The sequence below is a fragment of the Jaculus jaculus genome, chromosome 3 (assembly GCF_020740685.1).
Source record: "Jaculus jaculus isolate mJacJac1 chromosome 3, mJacJac1.mat.Y.cur, whole genome shotgun sequence".
Lineage (NCBI taxonomy): Eukaryota > Metazoa > Chordata > Mammalia > Rodentia > Dipodidae > Jaculus > Jaculus jaculus.
Window position 1 is genome coordinate 101,229,860 of NC_059104.1, and position 19,068 is coordinate 101,248,927.

The 19,068-nt window shown below is 41.9% G+C and overlaps 1 protein-coding gene and 1 pseudogene across 9 annotated transcripts in view; both read left to right on the forward strand.

Annotated features, from left to right (window-relative positions):
* Positions 1-19,068, forward strand: part of LOC101594698 (NXPE family member 4) — a 76,432-nt gene that overhangs the window by 10,443 nt on the left and 46,921 nt on the right. For 4 of the 9 annotated variants that reach the window (XM_045146407.1, XM_045146406.1, XM_045146404.1 and 1 more), the window contains exon 1: positions 9,722-10,030. The exons of 1 other annotated variant lie outside the window; for it this stretch is intronic. The gene's annotated coding sequence lies outside the window, so the exon portion shown is untranslated. Of the gene's footprint in view, positions 1-9,721; positions 10,031-10,661; positions 10,759-15,280; positions 15,391-19,068 lie in introns of those variants that run through there. 4 more of the 9 variants (XM_045146405.1, XM_045146413.1, XM_045146410.1 and 1 more) reach the window with 3 other exon arrangements.
* LOC101607577 lies at positions 12,656-15,625 on the forward strand (annotated as a pseudogene).

Here is a 19,068-nt window from a genome sequence, read left to right on the forward strand (position 1 = left end):
CGCATTCTTTCTAACAAATTTTAGTAGTTTTTCCTCTTAAATACATGTTATTCAATTTGTTGTATGTCTTTGATTATTTTATTTTATTTTATTTTATTATTTTTTTGATTATTTTCTAGTTTAATTTAGTTTAGATTTAAAATTTTTTCAAAACTTATATTGATAATTTTCATACATATGCATAATGTGTTTTGATAGTAATATCCTTCTATTACTTTCTTCTATCCCTCCTCTACCTTTCAGCTGAACCCCTTCTTCTTTCCAAGTAGTCCTTCTCCTATATTTATTTGCAAGCTGAGAGAGAGAGAGAGAGAGAGAGAGAGAGAGAGAGAGAGAGAGGGAAACTATAAGGTCATGAATGCAGCAGCCACTTTGTGTCTAGAAGACAACCTCAAAAGCACTCCTCCCCATCCTTTGGCTCTTACATTTGTTATGCCACCTCTTCAGCACTCTAATAATTAGAGGGTATGATAGAGATGCCTCACATAAATATGGGCATGGTGGTGCACATTTTTAATCCTAGCACTCAGGAGGCTCAGGTAGTAAGATCACTGTGATTTCAAAGACAGTTTGGGTTACAAAATGAGTTCCAGGTCAGCCTGAGCTAGAGTGAGACCCTGCCTCAAAAGAGAGATTGAGAGAGAGAGAGAGAGAGGGCTCTCAGTGACAAACACTCCACTGCCACTCCTTAGCACTTTGGTGAATTTTAACATTCCCAGTAGCTACCACCGTCTGAGAAGAGAAACTTCTCTAACCAGTGGTGAGAGCAGCATTAATATATAGAAATAAACATAAATATGTAGAAGGGATTTGGTAAGCATAATATATTCATTTAGCTAAACAACAGTATAGCTTTTTTCCCCTAAGAGGAACTTCTAACCTCCATAATCTAAGTCTTTCAGAGTCCTTGGATCCTGACCTTGACTTCATCCCTGGATCTCTGCTACCTAAACACACTAAATGACTCTAGATTCTTTCTTCTTCTAGGGTGCAGTCTTTTACCTACACTGACTGTAACAGTCATTCCTGGCTCTTCATGTCCTGTCCTGTTGACACCTGAGGTTAACTATGTGGACTTCAGAGAAGTTATTCAAGTTATTTAAAAAATCCACATGTCCCCAGCTATAGCACTCCTAGGCATATATCCAAAGGACTCATCTCATTTCCTTAGAAGTACGTGCTCAACCATGTTTATTGCTGCTCAATTTATAATAGCTGGGAAATGGAACCAGCCTAGATGTCCCTCAACAGATGAGTGGATAATGAAGATGTGGCACATTTATACAATGGAATTCTACTCAGCAGTAAAGAAAAATGAAGTTATGAAATTTGCAGAAAAATGGATGGACCTGGAAAGTATTATACTAAGTCAGGTAACCCAGGCCCAGAAAGCCAAGCGCCACATGTTCTCTCTCATATGTGGATCCTAGCTACAGATGACTGGGCTTCTGCGTGAGAATGAAAATACTTAGTAGCAGAGGCCAGTAAGTTGAAAAGGAGACATAAAGGGTGGAGAAAGGAAGGAAGGAAGATACTTAATAGGTTGATATTGTATATATGTAATTACAATGATTGTAATGGGGAGGTAATATGATGATGGAGAATGGAATTTCAAACGGGAAAGTGTGGGGGTGGGGAGGGAGGGAATTACCATGTGATATATTTTATAATCATGGAAAATGTTAATAAAAATTAAAAAAAAAAATCCACATGTCCTTCAAATAGCCTGGATATCCATGACCTCATAGTGCCTGACACTACCTACACAAGACCATCATAAGAGGAGGAAAAGATCATGACATCAAAATAAAAGAAACAGTAAGATGGGGAGGGGATATTATGGAGAATGGAATTTCAAAGGGGAAGGTGGGGGGGGCATTACCATGGGATATTTTTTATATCATGGAAAATGTTAATAAAAATTGAGAAAAAATTAAAATCCACATGTCTTTTCATGCCTTGAGATCTTCAGAGTTTTCATGCTTTTTAAAAAATATTTTATTTATTTATTTATTTGACAGAGAAAGAGGGAGAGAAAAAGAGAGAACGGGTGTGCTACGGCTTCTAGCCACTGCAAACTAATTCCAGATGCATGTGCCCCCTTGTGCATCTGGCTTACATGGGTCCTGGGGAAAAGAACCTGGGTCCATTGGCTTTGCAGGCAAGTGTCTTAACCACTAAGCCATCCCTCCAGCCCCTCATGCTTTATTTTTAATACTGTCATATCAAATACTGACATGGGATGGTTTCCTCCAAGTGTGACTGCTGGTAGGATAAAAACCATGTATTACATTCAGAAACATTTTCTTTTTTCTAGTGTATTACTGCTGCATGGTGATTCTAGTCAAAAACTGTAAGAAACAGTCAAACTGTTGTTTTGGGATTTTTTTTTCAAAGTGCCTTCACCATGTTTATACCCTCCTTTTTTATTTACTTATTTTCTATTTACTTATTATTATTATTATTATATTTTTATTATTAGACAAGTGTTCTACCACAGCACTACCCCAGCCCTTGGCTTTTTGTTGTTGTTGTTTGTTTATTTTTTTGAGGTAGGGTTTCTCTCTAGCTCAGGCTGACCTGGAATTCACTATGGATTCTCAGGGTGGCCTTGAACTCACGGTGATCCTCCTACCTCTGAGATTAAAGGTGCGTGCCAGCATGCCTGGCTGCCCTTGGCTTTTTTTTTTTTTTTTTTTTTGAGGTAGGGTCTCACTCTGGCTCAGGCTGACCTGGAATTAACTCTGTAGTCTCAGGGTGGCCTTGAACTCACGGCGATCCTCCTACCTCTGCCTCCCAAGTGCTGGGATTAAAGGCGTGTGCCACCAGGCCCGGCTCTAATGAAATTGCCCTTGGCTTTTTGAGACAAGTTTTCCTTATATATCCCAGGCTATCCTCACACTCACAATCTTCCTGCTTCTGCTTCCTAAGTGCTGATGTTATAGGCTTTACCACCACATAGACTAAGAGCTGCCATGTTAACAGGTTGTTATCTCATTGTGAATTCCCTAAGGAAAGATGATGTTAAGCATCTTTTTATTAACTGGTTCTAATCTACAAAATGATGGGTTTTAGTATGACAATTTATACACCATATGTATTATTGTATTTTGCTCTTCACCCCTCCATCCTCCACTAATTCCTCTTCCTACTCTCACTGGTCTCCTCCTACTCCCTAAATAATCCCCCCTCTGCCTTTGTGTTATATACAAATATATGCAAATATGTATTCCATATAATAAAATGTGGTGTTTTTATTTCTTCCCTCTCCCCTCCTTTTAGACTTTCTGTCCCCTTATACTCCCTATTCTACTTTGATATTCTCATTTACCAGGTGTATATCTTCTTTGATAACATGTCTAAGCATCTGTACAATTTCTGTATCACTTACTTCCTTACTGTTGATTGTTGGGAGATCTACCTCTCCAAGTCTGTGGCTTAAAGGAAATGGCCTGTGTTCATAGACATGTCTTTACAAATAAATAAAGAAAAGATTTATACTTTGTTAAGGTCCAACTATCAGCTTTTTCTTTTATGAATTGAGCTAATTAACAGTGTCAGTTCAAAGAAATATTTGCATAATCAAACATCACAAAGATTTTCTCTTGGGTCTATTGCCAGATTATTTTTTAATTATGCATACAAATTTAGGATTTATTGAGTTGATATTTTATATGTTATGTGCAGGTTTCTGTCAAGGTTATTTTTCATACATCATAGCTCTGTTGGATTTTTGGTTTGTTTTGTTTTTCCTTTTTCATTACTTTTTTTTTTAGACACGGTCTCCTGTACTTCCACTAGGTAGTGAGGGATAACCTTAAATTTTGATTCTGTTGCCTCCACCTCCAAGTAGTAATATTACAAGCATACACTGTCATGCCCAGTTTTATGCAGCACTAGATGTCAAACCCAGGGCTTCATGCCCTCTACCAAATGAGCAGCATTCCAAGCCCCAAAATCTTTCCTCTCAATTTAATTGCCTTTCTGCTTTCATCAGAAATCCATTGACTACATATATGTTCCTCAATATCTGGAATCTCTATTCTTTTCTATTGATTTGTGTCTTTTTTCATCTATGCTATATTGCCTTAATCATTGTAGCTCCATAGAGAGTCTGGAGATATGGGCTGGAGGAGAGAGCTTGGCAATTAAAGTGCTTGCCTGTGAAATCTGAGGACCCAGGTTTTAGGTGGCACATGTATCTGGAGCTCGTTTACAGTGGTTAGAGGCCCTGGTGTGCCCATTCTCTCTCCCTCTCTCAATTAAATAAATAAAAATGTTTTTGTTTTTGTTTTTGTTTTTTTTAAAAAAAAGCAAGTCTAGAGATAGGTACTGTGAGCCTGTAGAAAGAAGAATAGGTTCTGGATGGCCATGGCCAGGCCAGGTTGCCTCGGTCTTGCTAGGGGACAAAATATACCAAGAATATAAGATGAGGAAAAGAATAGAACAACTTACGATATAGCCTCATTCCTTCCAGAATCAGCCCTTACATTTCAGTGATCCCTCTGGCACTTAAATGGATTGCTTGTGGTGTCCCACAGCTATGGTGTGACAGGGCATAGAAAAACAAGGTTTGAACAGTTTTCTTAAGTGTTGGGGGACCAGCTTACCAGGTCTTGGATTCTGTTTCCCTGACTGCCTGACTGGTGGTCACTTCTCCTGGCTTGAGGCGCTAGCGTTCTGCACCTGTATAGATCCAGGAACATTGGCAGAATTCTTCAAAACAGCTCTTGTTTCAAAACTATCTGGCTTTCCTTGCCTTTCTAGATCAATTTTGGGATGAAGTTTTTGATTTATATGTTTAAAGTACCCTCCTGGATTTGGATTTTGAGCTTATTGAGTCTGGAGGTCAACGTGGGGAGAACTGATATAATAATATTGAGCATTCCCATCCATAAGCATGCTCCATTTATTTCTGGCGTCTGTGATTTCTTTCCACAGAGTTCATGCTTTGCAGCATATAGGTCTCGTGTGCTCCATCAGGTTTCTTTCTAAGTATCTCATGGCTTTGCTACTATTCTAAATTATTCTTTTTTAAAAAAAATATTAGAGACAGAGAATGAGGGAGAGAGAAAGTGAGAATGGGCATGCCAGGGCCTCTAGCTACTGCAAATAAACTCCAGATGCATGCACCCCCTTGTGCATCCGGCTTCCATGGGACCTGGAGAATCAGGGTCCTTAGGTTTTGCGGGCATATGCCTTAACCGCTAAGCCATTTCTCCAGCCCACTATGGTTTATTTTTAATAGGGTTTTTTTTTTTTTTTGAGATTTTCTATGTTGTTTGTGAAGAAAAACAGTTGTATTTCTCTTATGTTTGCCTTTTATTTCATTTTTTCATAATATTATCAGTAAAAATATTGCATAGGAGAAACCAATATGGATGCAGTGTTGCAGAGGAGAAGAAGTCAATATTGTTGACTTTTTCCTTGTCTTAATAGAAACTGTTCAGCCTTTTACCCTGCATTTATCAAGTTAAGGGAATTCCTTTCTCTTTCTAGTGTATCACAGTTTTATTATGAAAAATGCTAAATTATATCAAATTATATTTTAGCTTCTACTGAGATTGTTACATAGCTTTTCTTCTTCAGCTTCATGATAGGATGATCCTGCTGATTTATTTTCAAATGCTAAACAAGGCTTGCATTCCAGGAAAAGGCACATGATTATCTATTTCATCAATTTCTGAATTCTTTCGCTGAAGTATATATTAGCTACTTCAAGGTAACTAACTAAGATAACCAAATGTTTGATGGGAACAATTTATGAGTGGCTTGTTTTTAACTCATGGGCATTTTGAGGCAGGATAGAAAGACTGGGAAAATCACAAGGACATAGAAAGGAAAAAGAGCCCCTTTCCTGGAGTGTGCCTGGCACTTCTTGCCAGCTGAGAAGTAAAAAATTCCAGCACAGTTATACTTGCTGTGAAAGCTAATGATATGGTTATAATATCCTTTTTATGTATATCTTGTGTTTAAATAACAACGAACCTGGCTTAAAATCTGAATAGGTATGACGTAGAGGCTGGGCCTCCATGCTCGCCTTACCCCCCCCCCCCCCCCCCCCGCCACACACACACATTTTTCTGAGACTCTCAAGCAAGAATAGTAACTTTATTTACAATAAAACTATCCTGCCTTGCAACGCCTCTTCAGTCTTATCATTTGTAACAGGTGCCCCTCAGGAACCATCCCATGACCTCTTTTAGGTTTCTTAGCAACCCTATAAAGATAATGGCTTCAAAAACCCATCCAGGGCTGGAGAGATGGCTCAGCAGTTAAGGCACTTGCCTGCAAATTCTAATCACTGGAATTCAATTCCCCAGTACCTACATAAAGCCAGATGCACAAAGTGACATATGTATCTGGAGTTGTTGGCAATAGCTAGAGGCCCTGGTGTGTCCATTCCTCTCTGCCCCTCTCTCCTTGAAAATAAATAGAAAAATGAAATTAAAATAAACCATTCAAGCCCTATATGTGACTGCTGTAAAGAAGATGAAGTGTGACTCTTCTTTAAGATGCCCACATCCATGCTCTAGCCTGTGTCCTTCTTTCTGAGCACCTCTTTCTCTTAACCCTGGTGCTTAAAGTCGGTATGAAGTCACTACGGGCTGGAGGGATGGCTTAGTGGTTAAGGCATTTGCCTGCAAAGCCAAAGGACCCATGTTCGATTCCCCAGGATCCCCACATTAGCCAGATGCATCAGGGGGCACACATGTCTGGAATTCATTTGCAATGGTTGGAGGCCCTGGAGTGCCCATTCTCTCATTATTTGATTCATTCTCATTATTTGATTTTTATGTTTACTATTTTCTTTTTCTGTTTATTTTATGTAACTTACTGTTTTCTCTAGTTTATTAAGGCAAAAGATGAGTTCATCAACCTTTGACTTTTGTTGTTTTCTAACAGAAGCAGTTAATGGTATTCATTTCTCCCTAGCTTTCTTTATCTGCATCTCACATATTCTGATATACTGTTCCAATTTTTATTCCATTAAGAATACACACACACACACACACACACACACACACGTATATATGTGTGTGTGTATATATATATATTTTGTTGTTGTTGTTGTTGTTCTTTGTTTGTTTTGTTTTTCAAAGTAGGGTTTCATTGTAGCCCAGGCTGACCTGGGATTCAGTATGGAGTCTCAAGGTTGCCTCAAACTCACAGCTATCCTCCTACCTCTGCCTCCCAAGTGCTGGGATTAAAGATATGCGCCACCACACCCAGCAAGAATATTTTCTAATTGCCACAGTGACTTCCTGTTTGCTCCATGGGTTATATAGAAATATGTGATTTCATTTTTTAAAATTGTGTAGATTTTCCCAAGTATCTTTTTTGTGAGAACATTTGATATTCCATATTTCTTGCATATTGTGTATACCTTTTCACAGCTTTTTCCCTCTTCATGTTTGAGGATAGTTTTCATTAACGAATCTTCACATTAATTGTTTGTTTCCTCATTCTCGGTAAGACTCGCCGCACTAAGTTCATTAAAGAAATAGGTCACCTTAGGTGCTCTGATTATCTCAACACATGGGCCATCTCTGACACTGGTGGCTACTATGTTCTTTACTGTGAATTATTTTTTTCTTATATTGTGTGTTTCATTTTAAGAACATTTGGGGGGCTGGAGAGATGGCTTTGTGGTTAAGGCATTTGCCTGCAAAACCTACATACCCAGGTTTAATTTCCCAATGCCTACCTAGGCTAGATGCACATAGTGGCACTTGCATCTGGAGTTATTTATTTATTTGAGAAAGAGAGGCAGATGGAAGGGAGAAAATGGGCACACCAAGGCTTCTAGCCACTGTAAACAAACTCCAGATGTATGTGCCACCTTGTGCACCTGGCTTTATGTGGGTCCTGGGAAAACGAACTGGGCCATTTGGCTTTGCAGGCAAATGCCTTGACTGCTAAGCCATCTCTCCAGCTCAGTGTGTAAGGCAAAAAGTTTACAGCAATATAGCCTGACATAAACAGCCTGTATGCAAAGAACTGTGCATACATAGTCTCCTAAGAAGAGTTCAGTGTGATGTTCAAATTCCTCTGAAGGCCGTTGGTACTTACCTACTCTTTTGACCAAGGGGTTTTCTCACTGTCTGTATTTCACCATTGGCTTAGCTCTTCCTTTGCACCCATGTCTCAAAGAGTCTTCCTGTCCCTCTTCTCGGGGAACTGTTGCTGTTGATTCTGCCTGGCCTTGTGGGACATGGAATGGGGTTATCTGTTTGGGTTCAGCCTCAGTCCTAGTGAGAAAGGGTTGCTAGACAGGAAGTCACGGGTGGGAATAATTGCCATGATATTATCCTCTTCTTATCCTACATATGAGACAAACCAGTCTCTCTGGTGGAGGAAGCCATTAATAAGAGATCAGAGACTAGAGCCTGTCACCCCCATCGGAGAATTTTTACTTTGGTCCATGGATCACTGTGAACTGACATCACAGAGCTGCTGCCTGGAGCCCTATGACTGAACTTGGATCAAACAGGACCACCCTGGTTTGCATGTCTCTTTTTTGCATAGCAGATTACACAGCTGGAAATTACATGCACAGCACCTTATGCTAACAACTGTGGCTGGCCAATCTGGACTTCCTCCCAATGTTATTTTGTGTTTGTTTGTTTCATTTTTTAAGATTTTTTCAATTTTTATTTATTTATTTGAGAGAGCGAGGGAGCGAACAAGAATGAATAGGTGCGCCAGGGTCTCCCATTGCAAATGAACTCCAGACACGTGCACCCCTTGTGCATCTGGCTAATGTGGGTCCTGAGGAATCTAACCTGGGTCTTTTGACTTTGCAGGCAAGTGCCTTAACTGCTAAGCCATCTCTCCAGCCCCTGGTGTTTTTTTGTTTTTTTTTTCTTTTTATGGCATGTTTTAACATATGAACACACTGTAGTTTGATTGTATTCATGTCCTATTACCCTCTTTTGTTTCCCCCAGCCCTCACCCCATTCTCCTGAGCACCCTCCTCTTTCCAAGTAGAGCTTCTTCTGTATTGATGTCTCTTTTATTTTCAACTTCATTTATTTATTTATTTTTTTATTTTATCATGAATATATGTTGTATGTGTTGGTCCCATCATTACTCTCCTTCTTGGCCCCATCCGTTAAGGGCGCACTTCCGTGGGGTTGCTGGCATTCCCCTTGGGCTTGTGGGTTATTCTTTGTAGGAGCAGCAGTCCGTCATTGTTGGGGGTGGGCAATGCCTCTGGGAATGCCCTCCCAACCTGCGGTTTATACAGTCTTTCCACACCTTCTTCCGCGAATTCCCTGAACAGTCGTGTGTTTTAAGTCATTTCAATGATGAGCTCGTAGGAGCCTCTGGATTCCTGCTTTGGCCTGTGTTGAGTACCCTCAGCATCTGTCTCCTTCACCTTGGCTGGGGTTGTCAGGCTCTCAGCGGAAGTAGCACTCTTTCTGGATTTTTTTTTTTTCTTTTTTTGTAATCCTCCTCCGTCCTCTATGTCCAGATGTTGATGGGTTCAGAATTGTGCAGATCTTATAGGGGCAATGACAACCCCTGTGAGGTCCTGAACACACCAATTTTCTTCCTGTCTGTGACACAAATTACAGAACAGGAAACTGCACACAGAGAAACTCACCCTAACCAAACAAGCCATTTTCCAAAACGGAGGAATCCGCCCACCCCGCCCTTCTCAGCACATTATTCAAAACAACTGCCAAGTAGAAAGATCCAGAAAAGTCCACGCAGACCTCCCTTCAGCATCAGGCATGTTTTCCATCTGTTTTCTTCCTCTTCTGGGTTTGCTCCCAACCCCCAACATTAACCCAGGCCAGCTTCCTGCCCGTCCTTGGGGAGCTCATAGCTATTTGTGTCCCAGGTCCCCAGCCACCGTGCGTCTTGGTATGTGCCCGGAAATCACAGGACTTGGGAGATGGGCTCAGGGAGGTCTGCTGCTGCCGTTTGTTTCTCCTTAACGCAGCCTTCCCCTCCCCCAGGACTGCTCCGGGGTTCAACTTTCTCGAGAGTCTCAGTGGAGGTCACAGAGAAGAGCCAGCTGGTAGGTGCAGAGTCTCCTTACATACAGTCTCTTTACATGGTACGCTCAGAAGTTCTGTGCTATCTCACAGCCAGCCTTCTTCACTCATTCACTTTAAACCGTTAGCTGAAATTAACCTCCAGGATGGCAAGTAAATTTCATCTCAAGTGCCAACCTGCTGATGCACGTAGCCTCCTAGGCACTGTGTTCTGGAGGTTCAGAAGCTACTTAAGGATCCTGTCTCTGTTCCGCATTGTTTACCTTTGAACACTAGATGGTGATTGAAGAGTTAGCTAAATTCTTACCCATTGTGTGACAGTTTCATCCTCTTCCTGTTTCACTTCAAAAGTGAGTCAGTGTTTGTGTTCCGCTGATTTTCCTTTTGTGGCATTTCAAGTTACAGGGTTGGTCTGTGCCCTCCATTTCTGTGAAGTCAAACAAAACTGTCATTTTCTGGATTAGATTGTTGGGACTTTTCACTGTGAATATTATGATGTTCTAGGCACTATCTATAGCCAGGGCTGATGCTGGAAGCCCTTCAGGGTTCATTTCAAATCAAATAAAACATGTTAGGAAGACAAGAGCCTTAGGTGGACAGTTAAAAAAGCACATGCGGCTGTAAAGCACTTGCCTGGCATGCACAAAGCTCTGGGTGAGATCCCCGGCACCCATGTAAACTGGGCATAGTGGCGTAGGTCTGTAATCTCGGCCCTTGGGAAGTGGACATAAGAGAAGAGCAGAAGTTCAAGGTTAGTCTTGAGGCCAGCCTGTGACACTTGAGACCCTGTCTGCAAAAGAGAGAGAGAGAGAAAGAAAAACTTAGAAGAAAAGGAAGGAAGGGAGGGAGGGAGAGAGTAAAGAAGGAAGGGAGGAAGGGAGGGAGAGAGGGAGGGAGGAAGACAAGAAGAAAGAAAGAGACGTGGTCAGCAATGTGACTGGGCATAGTCGTGTAGAACACTGAGTATGCTGTATTAGTCCCTTTCTCTGGGGGACAAGAAACATTAAATGAGACAAATTTTGTTCAGGCTGTAAATTTGGGGCTGGAGGTTGACTTGTAAATGGGAACGATACATTTAAGTTGAGAGATATACATGTTATGGTAGCTACAACCACAGAGATCTTCAATGTTATTTAGTACATGGAACCCTTTCATGATCTATGAACTTTTGCCTAAACCATTTCTCAACTGTATAAATTTAAATATGTTGGATTACAAAAGAAGACAATTATATTAGAAAGTTCTTTTCCTTTTTAAAATATTTTTATTTATTTGCAAGCAGAACAAGACAAAGAGAGACAACGAGATGCATGCACTTTGTGCATCTGGCCGTACATGGGTACTGGGCTATTGAACCAGGGTCTTTAGGCTTTGTATGCCTTAATCACTGAGCCATCTCCTCAGCCTGATTTTTACTTCAAAAAAATTATATTGAACTTAAAACTTTTGAAGTATTTTTAATGATGGGCACAGAAATATTTCCCTTTGCAATTTAAAATGATAAAGAGCAAAATCTAATGGTGAGCCTAATTACTGTGATTTCAAAGTACTGGTGAGAATAAATTGTTGGGTTTGTTATTTTCTTTATCTTGTTTGTTCTTTTTGAGACAGAGTCTCACTGTGAAGCCAAGACTAACCTCAACTCATAAAAACACTTCTGCCTCAGCCTCCAAAATATGGTTACCTGAGTCTCTTGGGCCAGTGGTGCCAAGTTCATTGTGTTGCAACTCACGAAGAATTGACAAGTGCAGACATGACAGAAGACAAAATTAAGACAGATTTATTTTAGGAAAGAAAGTAAGCCTGAGACCCCCCAAGTTGGAGGGGTTCTGAGAGTATAGCCACATGGAAACTTGGATCAGTTTAATAAACTTTTGGGATGTGAATGAGTAATAGAGTTGGGATGAGCTTTACTGGTCAAGTTTAAAAGTATATGGAGCATCTTGATTGGTGGGTAAATCAGGGAGAATAGACTCTCAATGGGCCTGCTGGCAGGGAAAAGCCTAAGAAAAAGTTTTAGATGGAGGAAAAAACCCTCATTGCCATTTTGATTCATCTGGGTTCAGACGAGAGTGGTGCTCTATTCATTCTAGGCAGATTGATATCTATGTTCTTTGGGGCCTGGGTCCCTAGCTAACTACTTACAAAAAAAAAAAAAAAAAAAGGCTACCTTGCTCCTCATCTCAATCAATAGTTCCGGTATTTGCCAACTGTAATGACATTTTGTGAAACCGGAAACAGTCACTGCATGATATGAAATATCATCATTTCTACTCAGTTTTTAAATATTGTCGATATTCCTCAGCCTTACTACCTACAATCACATTAGAGGAGATGCCAAATTTCTGTTGGATGTTAGTGGAAATAAAGATGTTATTTTTTTCCCATGTTAAAGTCTCAAATTTGTTCATTCCAAAGAAATCCCCTAAGGATTAAGAACTTCCATGATGAAGGGTCATCAGCTGCAGCCAGATGCATGTAGAAAGTCCCTCCCCCCCGCCCCCCAGCATTTAGAGCACTTGGCAGTGGAGTAGCAATGGAGTACCTTCAAAGAGCTCAGGTGCTCCGCGCTTGCAACACTGCTGTTGCAAACTTTCACACTGCCGAGTACTTTGTCTCACTGCCATAAAACATCAGGCACATGAACGATGAGCAGTAGGACAAAGGAGATTGATCAAGAAAAAAGTGGAAAAGCCCCAAGTCATCAGAGTATGTAGACTCAGGATTTCAGCCTGTGTCCAAAGAAAACAAAGAAAGGAACAAGAGGAAAGTTACACTCTGTAAGTTAGAACTCAGAGAAACTGGGTAGTAGGTTCAGCAGGGAAGATGTGCAAGCAGTTGCACTGAGGGAGGCACTTCTGGGGATGTAGTATGTTATTTTATTGAGGGGATAACTACTCCTCCACCTCCTTAGCATGTCTTTAGGGGAGGTGTGGTCTCTTGACCAAGCGAGCTAATGAGAGGCTCCATTGGTTTGACTCTTAAGGGAAGTAAATTAGTCTATATTGTTTATACCCAGGGCCAGAGGATTTTGTTCTCTGGTCAGGAGGAAATAGTTCTGCTTTGCATATGCTACTTTAAATCCTATGGAAGAGCATCTGTGATGTGTTCCTTTCTAATGTTGCTGAGAGACCAGAGGTGCAGTCCATCTTTCAGTGACTTCCAAGCCTAATGTCTGCCTCCCTAAAGCAATATTACTATTAGTTAGCAACTTATTGCTAACTTTTGAGATATCAACCTCTGTAGTATACACATTGTAAGTGTCTTTTGTTCTCTTAAAAGATAATGTACTTGGTTCCCATTTGAGAGATGATATCACTGGGCCCAAGGATTTTTCTTTTTTACTATTTTATTTATTTATTTATTCAAGAGAGAGAAAGAGAGGCAGATAAACAGACAGGATGGGCACACCAGAGCCTCTAGCCATTGCAAACCAACTCCAGATGCATGTGCTGCTTTGTGCATCTGGGTTTACCTGGGTACTGGGGAATCAAACCTGCAGGCGAGTGCCTTAACCACCGACCCACCTCTCCAGCCTAGAATTTTAAACATCTTTCTCTTCAGCAGTTCTGCCTTCTCTCTCAGTGGCTGCCTGAAATAAGAGCTAGGACAAAGCCCTATGTTCACAGACATTGCCTGACTTGTTAATGATTCTTCCAGTTCTCTCTTTTCATTTTATGATGGAACAAAGTAATACACATTTAGTGGTAATCATTCTTTGGATTTTAGAGTTTAGTCTTCTCTGGAGCCACGTGCAGTGCAGTGCTATGTCTGAGGCAGGCGTGCCTGATGGGCCTCTCTGTCCAGGGAGAAGCAAGCATTGCCAAGATAGGATGCACAGTAAGCCCAATAGATTGTCAATTCAGGATATCTTCAATTGACAATGACTGATTGAGTGGTAGACCCATCAAAAATTTAAGAATATCTACTATTTGTTTGTACGTATGTACACATCTATATTCAAACTTATTTTACAAATGGAGCATAGTAAGATACCAACCAAAATAGCTAACTACAAATTGAACACTTATGAAAATATATTGCAATAAGTAGTATGCAAATGGGCTTTCTTTCAACATATCTTACTGTACCCGTACTTCTCTGATGATATGGATGATGTGATACCACGGTCACTGTGGGCAAGTGGAACCATTCAAAGAAGAACCTTGGGTAAGGGTTTATACTGTATATATTTCAACTGCGGTCTGTTTACCAAAGCTGGCAAGTAGTTTAGTGTATGTCTTTATCTGCATAGAAGGTAGCCATCTCTGACTGGAAATGCTCAGGTTGAAGATCCTTGAATGCCACACCAACAAGAGTGACTGTATCTTGAATGCCAGGGCAGGGTCTACTCTTCAGCTTCACATACATGCCTGTGCCAACTTTACCAGACGTAGCGTGACCTCCCATGTGTGCTTTTCAATGCCCTGCCAGGTATGTCTCTAAGTATGACTCCTATTAACTGGAGCATATCTTTCAAGACTTTTTAGGGGCTGGGGAGATGGCTCAATAATTATAGTGATTGCTGGGCTGGAGAGATGGCTTAGCAGTTAAGGTGCTTTCCTGCACAGCCAAAGGACACAAGTAAGGCAGATGCACAAGGTGGCACATGAGTCTGGAGTTCGTTTGCAGTGGCTAGAGTGCCTGGTGTACCCATTCTCTATCTATCCATCTGCCTCTTTCTTTCTTTCTTTCTTTCTTTCTTTCTTTCTTTCTTTCTTTCTCTCTCTCTCTCTCTCTCTCTCACACACACACACACACATACACACATACAAATAAATAAAGTAGTAATAAAGTGCTTGCTGCATAAGCGTGAGTGGTACAGGAATGTGGGGTGTCTTTGAGCTGAAACTTTGGAGTTAAGGTACTCTGGTTTACATTTACAGTCACACAAGACTTCCACTTGAGTCATTGCCTCCAGGTTATTTCTTGTGACTGTCAATGGATGAAATCCACAGGCTACTGAAGGCAAAGTTGAGATAGAAAGAGATTGCCGGGGCAGACGGCCGGCGCGCGGGAAGGCCCGGCGGCGCCGCCGCCGTTTTGCGGGGCTCTGTGACGCGGGGCCGCCGCCGGGGCGCTCGTCGGGACCGTGAACTGTTCATTGGAAACCCACCGCGAGAGGCCAGAGCGGGAGATCCGCTCACTCCTCGAGCAGTGCGGGAAGGTGCTGGAATGTGACATCATTAAGAACTACGGCTTTGTGCACATAGAGGACAAGGCGGCCGCCGAGGATGCCATACGCAAGCGGCACCAGTACAAGCTGCACGGAGCGAACATCAGCGTAGAAGCCAGCAGGAATAAGAGCAAAGCTTCAACCAAGTTACACGCGGGCAACAGCAGCCCCACCTGTACCAACCAAGAGCTTCGGGCCAAGTTTGAGGTATGGTCCAGTCATCGAATGTGACATCGTGAAAGATTATGCCTTTGTGCACATGGAGCGGGCGGAGGATGCAGTAGAAGCCATCAGGGGCCTCGATAACACAGAGTTTCAAGGTGAACTGTTATGGGGCTTGGGTGGCAGAGCTGAATGGGGTCTAGCTCAGGGCAGAAGCAGGAACACAAGGTCATGGAATGGTTTCTTCTATTCTCTTTTCGCTGAAAATAATTGTGTTTAACATTCTCAAGCAAGTACTTCCCTCTCTTAGGGTTGCTAAGATGCTTCTTCACAACTATGTGTAGGATCACAAAGTGTGTGTTACTTTATCTATGGTCTTCATTTGCGTGCTGTTGGAACTCTAATCTGCCCAGGCAAATGAGTGCCTCATGGGAGAAAGGAGGACAAAGGTTATGATGTACCTGGCTGCTTTTGTTTTGGCCAAGAGACCTTCTAAATGCTAAGGGCTTATACTCTGCTGCCTTGAATGATAGCTAGTAGTGGGAGAGGGGGAAAAGGATATCTAGAGGAACCCCTGTACTTCTTAAATTTAGGTGGCCAGTCTAGATTTAGAAATGGGGCTCTTTGGGGTGTTCAGACTTGTTCAGACTTTGGGTCACAAGCATAGCTAAAATATATCATGGGTTATCCTGCTCCACCTATTTTTAAATTAAAAAAAAAAAGAAAGAAAGAAAGCGCTTGCTATACAGTTTAAGAGTAGGGAAGTAGACAGAGTTCCTACAGAACAGGCAGGGATGTCTGGAAATGGAAAAGCCTACCTGGGGACCCTGATTGGAGGCTTATGGGAATTTCTGGATGGGATGAGCTGGTCAATCCAGTTCCCTTGACAGGTGTCTAGTCACTTCTTGGAAAGGGGATATTTTCTTTCTTTTTTTTTTTATTTTTATTTATTCATTTATTTATTTGAGAGCGACAGACACAGAGAGAAAGACAGATAGAGGGAGAGAGAGAGAATGGGCGCGCCAGGGCTTCCAGCCTCTGCAAACGAACTCCAGACGTGTGCGCCCCCTTGTGCATCTGGCTAACGTGGGACCTGGGGAACTGAGCCTCGAACCAGGGTCCTTAGGCTTCACAGGCAAGCGCTTAACCACTAAGCCTCCAGCCCCGGAAAGGGGATATTTTCTAAGAATAATAATAAGAATATTTTCTAAGAATCTTTTATTTTTTTTTATTGACAACCTCCATAATTATAGACAATAAACTATGGTCCTTCCTCCCCCAACTTTATCCTTTGCAACTCTGCTCTCCATCATACTCCTTTATCCTCTCAATCAATCTCTTATTTTGATGTCATCATCTTTGCCTCCTGTTATGATGGTCTTGTGTAGGTAGTGTCAGGCACTATGAGGTCATGGATATCCAGGCCATTTTGTGTCTGAAGGAGCATGTTGTAAGGAGTCCTACCCTTCCTTTGGCTCTTACATTCTTTCCACTACCTCTCCCTCAATAAACCTGAGCCTTGGCAGGTGTGATAGAGATGTTTCAGTGCTGAACACTCGTGTCACTTCTTCCTAGCACCATGATCCTTTCTGAGTCATCCCAAGGTCACTGCCATCAGAAAAGAGAAGTTTCTGTAAAAAGTGAGAGTAGCATTAATATAGGGCTAATGTACATTAAGAACAGTGCTTATGGGACAGTTTGGTGAGCACAGTATATACATTAAGCTAGACACCAACAGATATTACAACCCTAGGGCTCATTACTTCTCCTTCATAGGTTTTCGGTATCAGGCATGTTTTCCCTCCTATGGAGCCTACAGTCTAATCAGAGGGCAGTTGGTTTCCCCCATAACTGACATGCCACTATTGCACCCATTGGCTCATCCTATCAGGCCAAAAGACATTTCTCATCTTCGGCCATTTTCAGTTTACTTTGCAGGCCCTGCTACCCCTAAACTGCCTCTGAGTTCAGACCCACAGAGCCCAAGGGTAAGCCAGGAGCAGCAGCATACCTGCAATCCCAGTTCTAGGGATACAGGCCGGAGGATCCCTGGGCCTTGCTGACTAGCTAGTCTAGCTGAGGAGATGAGCTCTGGGTGCAGAGAGAAACACCATCTCAAACAATGGGGTAGGAAGTGATTGAGGGCACCTGTCATCACCCTCTGTTTTCCACATGCACATATATACACATGCACATACAAACACACATACATGCACACCACACACACAGGCAAAAAAATAACAATAAATAACTTCATAGGAAGTCCTCTCTAGTTCACAAGTGCACACATACTGCTTTTTGTTTAGGAAAGTTGGAATCCAGAGCTTTCTAAAAACAAGAGGAAAGAAAAATAGGACAAGACCACTTCTGACAAGAAAAGAGAAGACAATATGGGATAGAAGCAGCAAATGCTTTTAAAAAATAGCTTTAAAGCTGCCATATAGGGTCATAAAAACTTGCCAAGTCACAAAAAGAATAAGAGGCAGTTTAGATGTCTTATTGCCCGCAATACAAGACTGTCAGGTTGACTTGAACACTGCTGCTTTCCTGAGCAACCCCACCCACAGGGTCAGCCCTTGTGAACCAGTTTATACTGTTTGCTCTCACACTTCCTTGTGCACTTTTAATCTTAACTTGTTAAATCTAGGACAAGAGAACTCATGTTCTAAAATCCTTTTCTTCAAACACTTTTATAAGTTTGAAAGCTGTGCAAACAGTCAGTATTGTCATCTGTACATCTCAGAAAACTCTTGAGAATTCATGCGTCCAACCAGTGGGAAAAAATAAGTTCAAGGCAGTAGAGGACACCTATGAGGAGCGCTACAGCAGCGGCTGCAAATTTGCATCACCCCGTCATCGCCGTTTCTCTACATATTAGAAATGCAAAGATGCACAGCTATGATCCCAGCACTCAGGAGGCTGAAGCAGGAAGATCTCTACAAATTCATGACCAGCCTAGGCTGCATACTAAACTGGAGAGTATTCTGGGCTGCACAATGAGATCTTGTTTCAAAAGAAAATTCAGGTTTCACATATTCATCTAGTTGAAGCCAGAAATCATTCCCAGAGGTGATAGAGAAGAGTGGACCCCCGTGTACAGACCAGGCACAAGCTTTCCGGAACTCCAGGGCTGCTAACATGCTGCCACTCCTGGAGTCTCAAACGGGGATCAGCTCTTCACAGCTGCTCTCTCTCATCCTGCAGTCTGTCAGTAAGCCAACTGACTTGCTTCACCTCCTCATATTGAGGCCATCTTCCAGAATATTTCCAAGACCCCATTACCTCCTGATGATAATTATGAGAATAACCAACATATCGCAAGCAGTTCCTCCCCATGTTAATCATTCTTACACAGACATCTCAGTCTTCATCATAGCCCCTTGGAATAAATCCCTTCATTTACCAGCAGAGAAAGGTAGATCTTACACAGACATCTCGGTCCTCATTGTAGCCCCTTGGAATAAATCCCACCACCGCCTTCATTTACCAGCAGAGAAAGGTAGATCATTAAAAGCTCAACACACGGGACTGGGGAGATGGCTCAGCAGGTAAGGTGCTTGCCTGTGAAGCCTGGTGACCTGGGCTTAGTTTCTCAGGACCCATGTAAGCCGGATGTGTAAAGTAGTACATGCATATGGAGTTCTTTGGCTAGAGGCCCTGGTGAACCCATACTTTATGCCCTCCCCCCCCCCCCGTGTGTGTGTGTGTGTGTGTGTGTGTGTG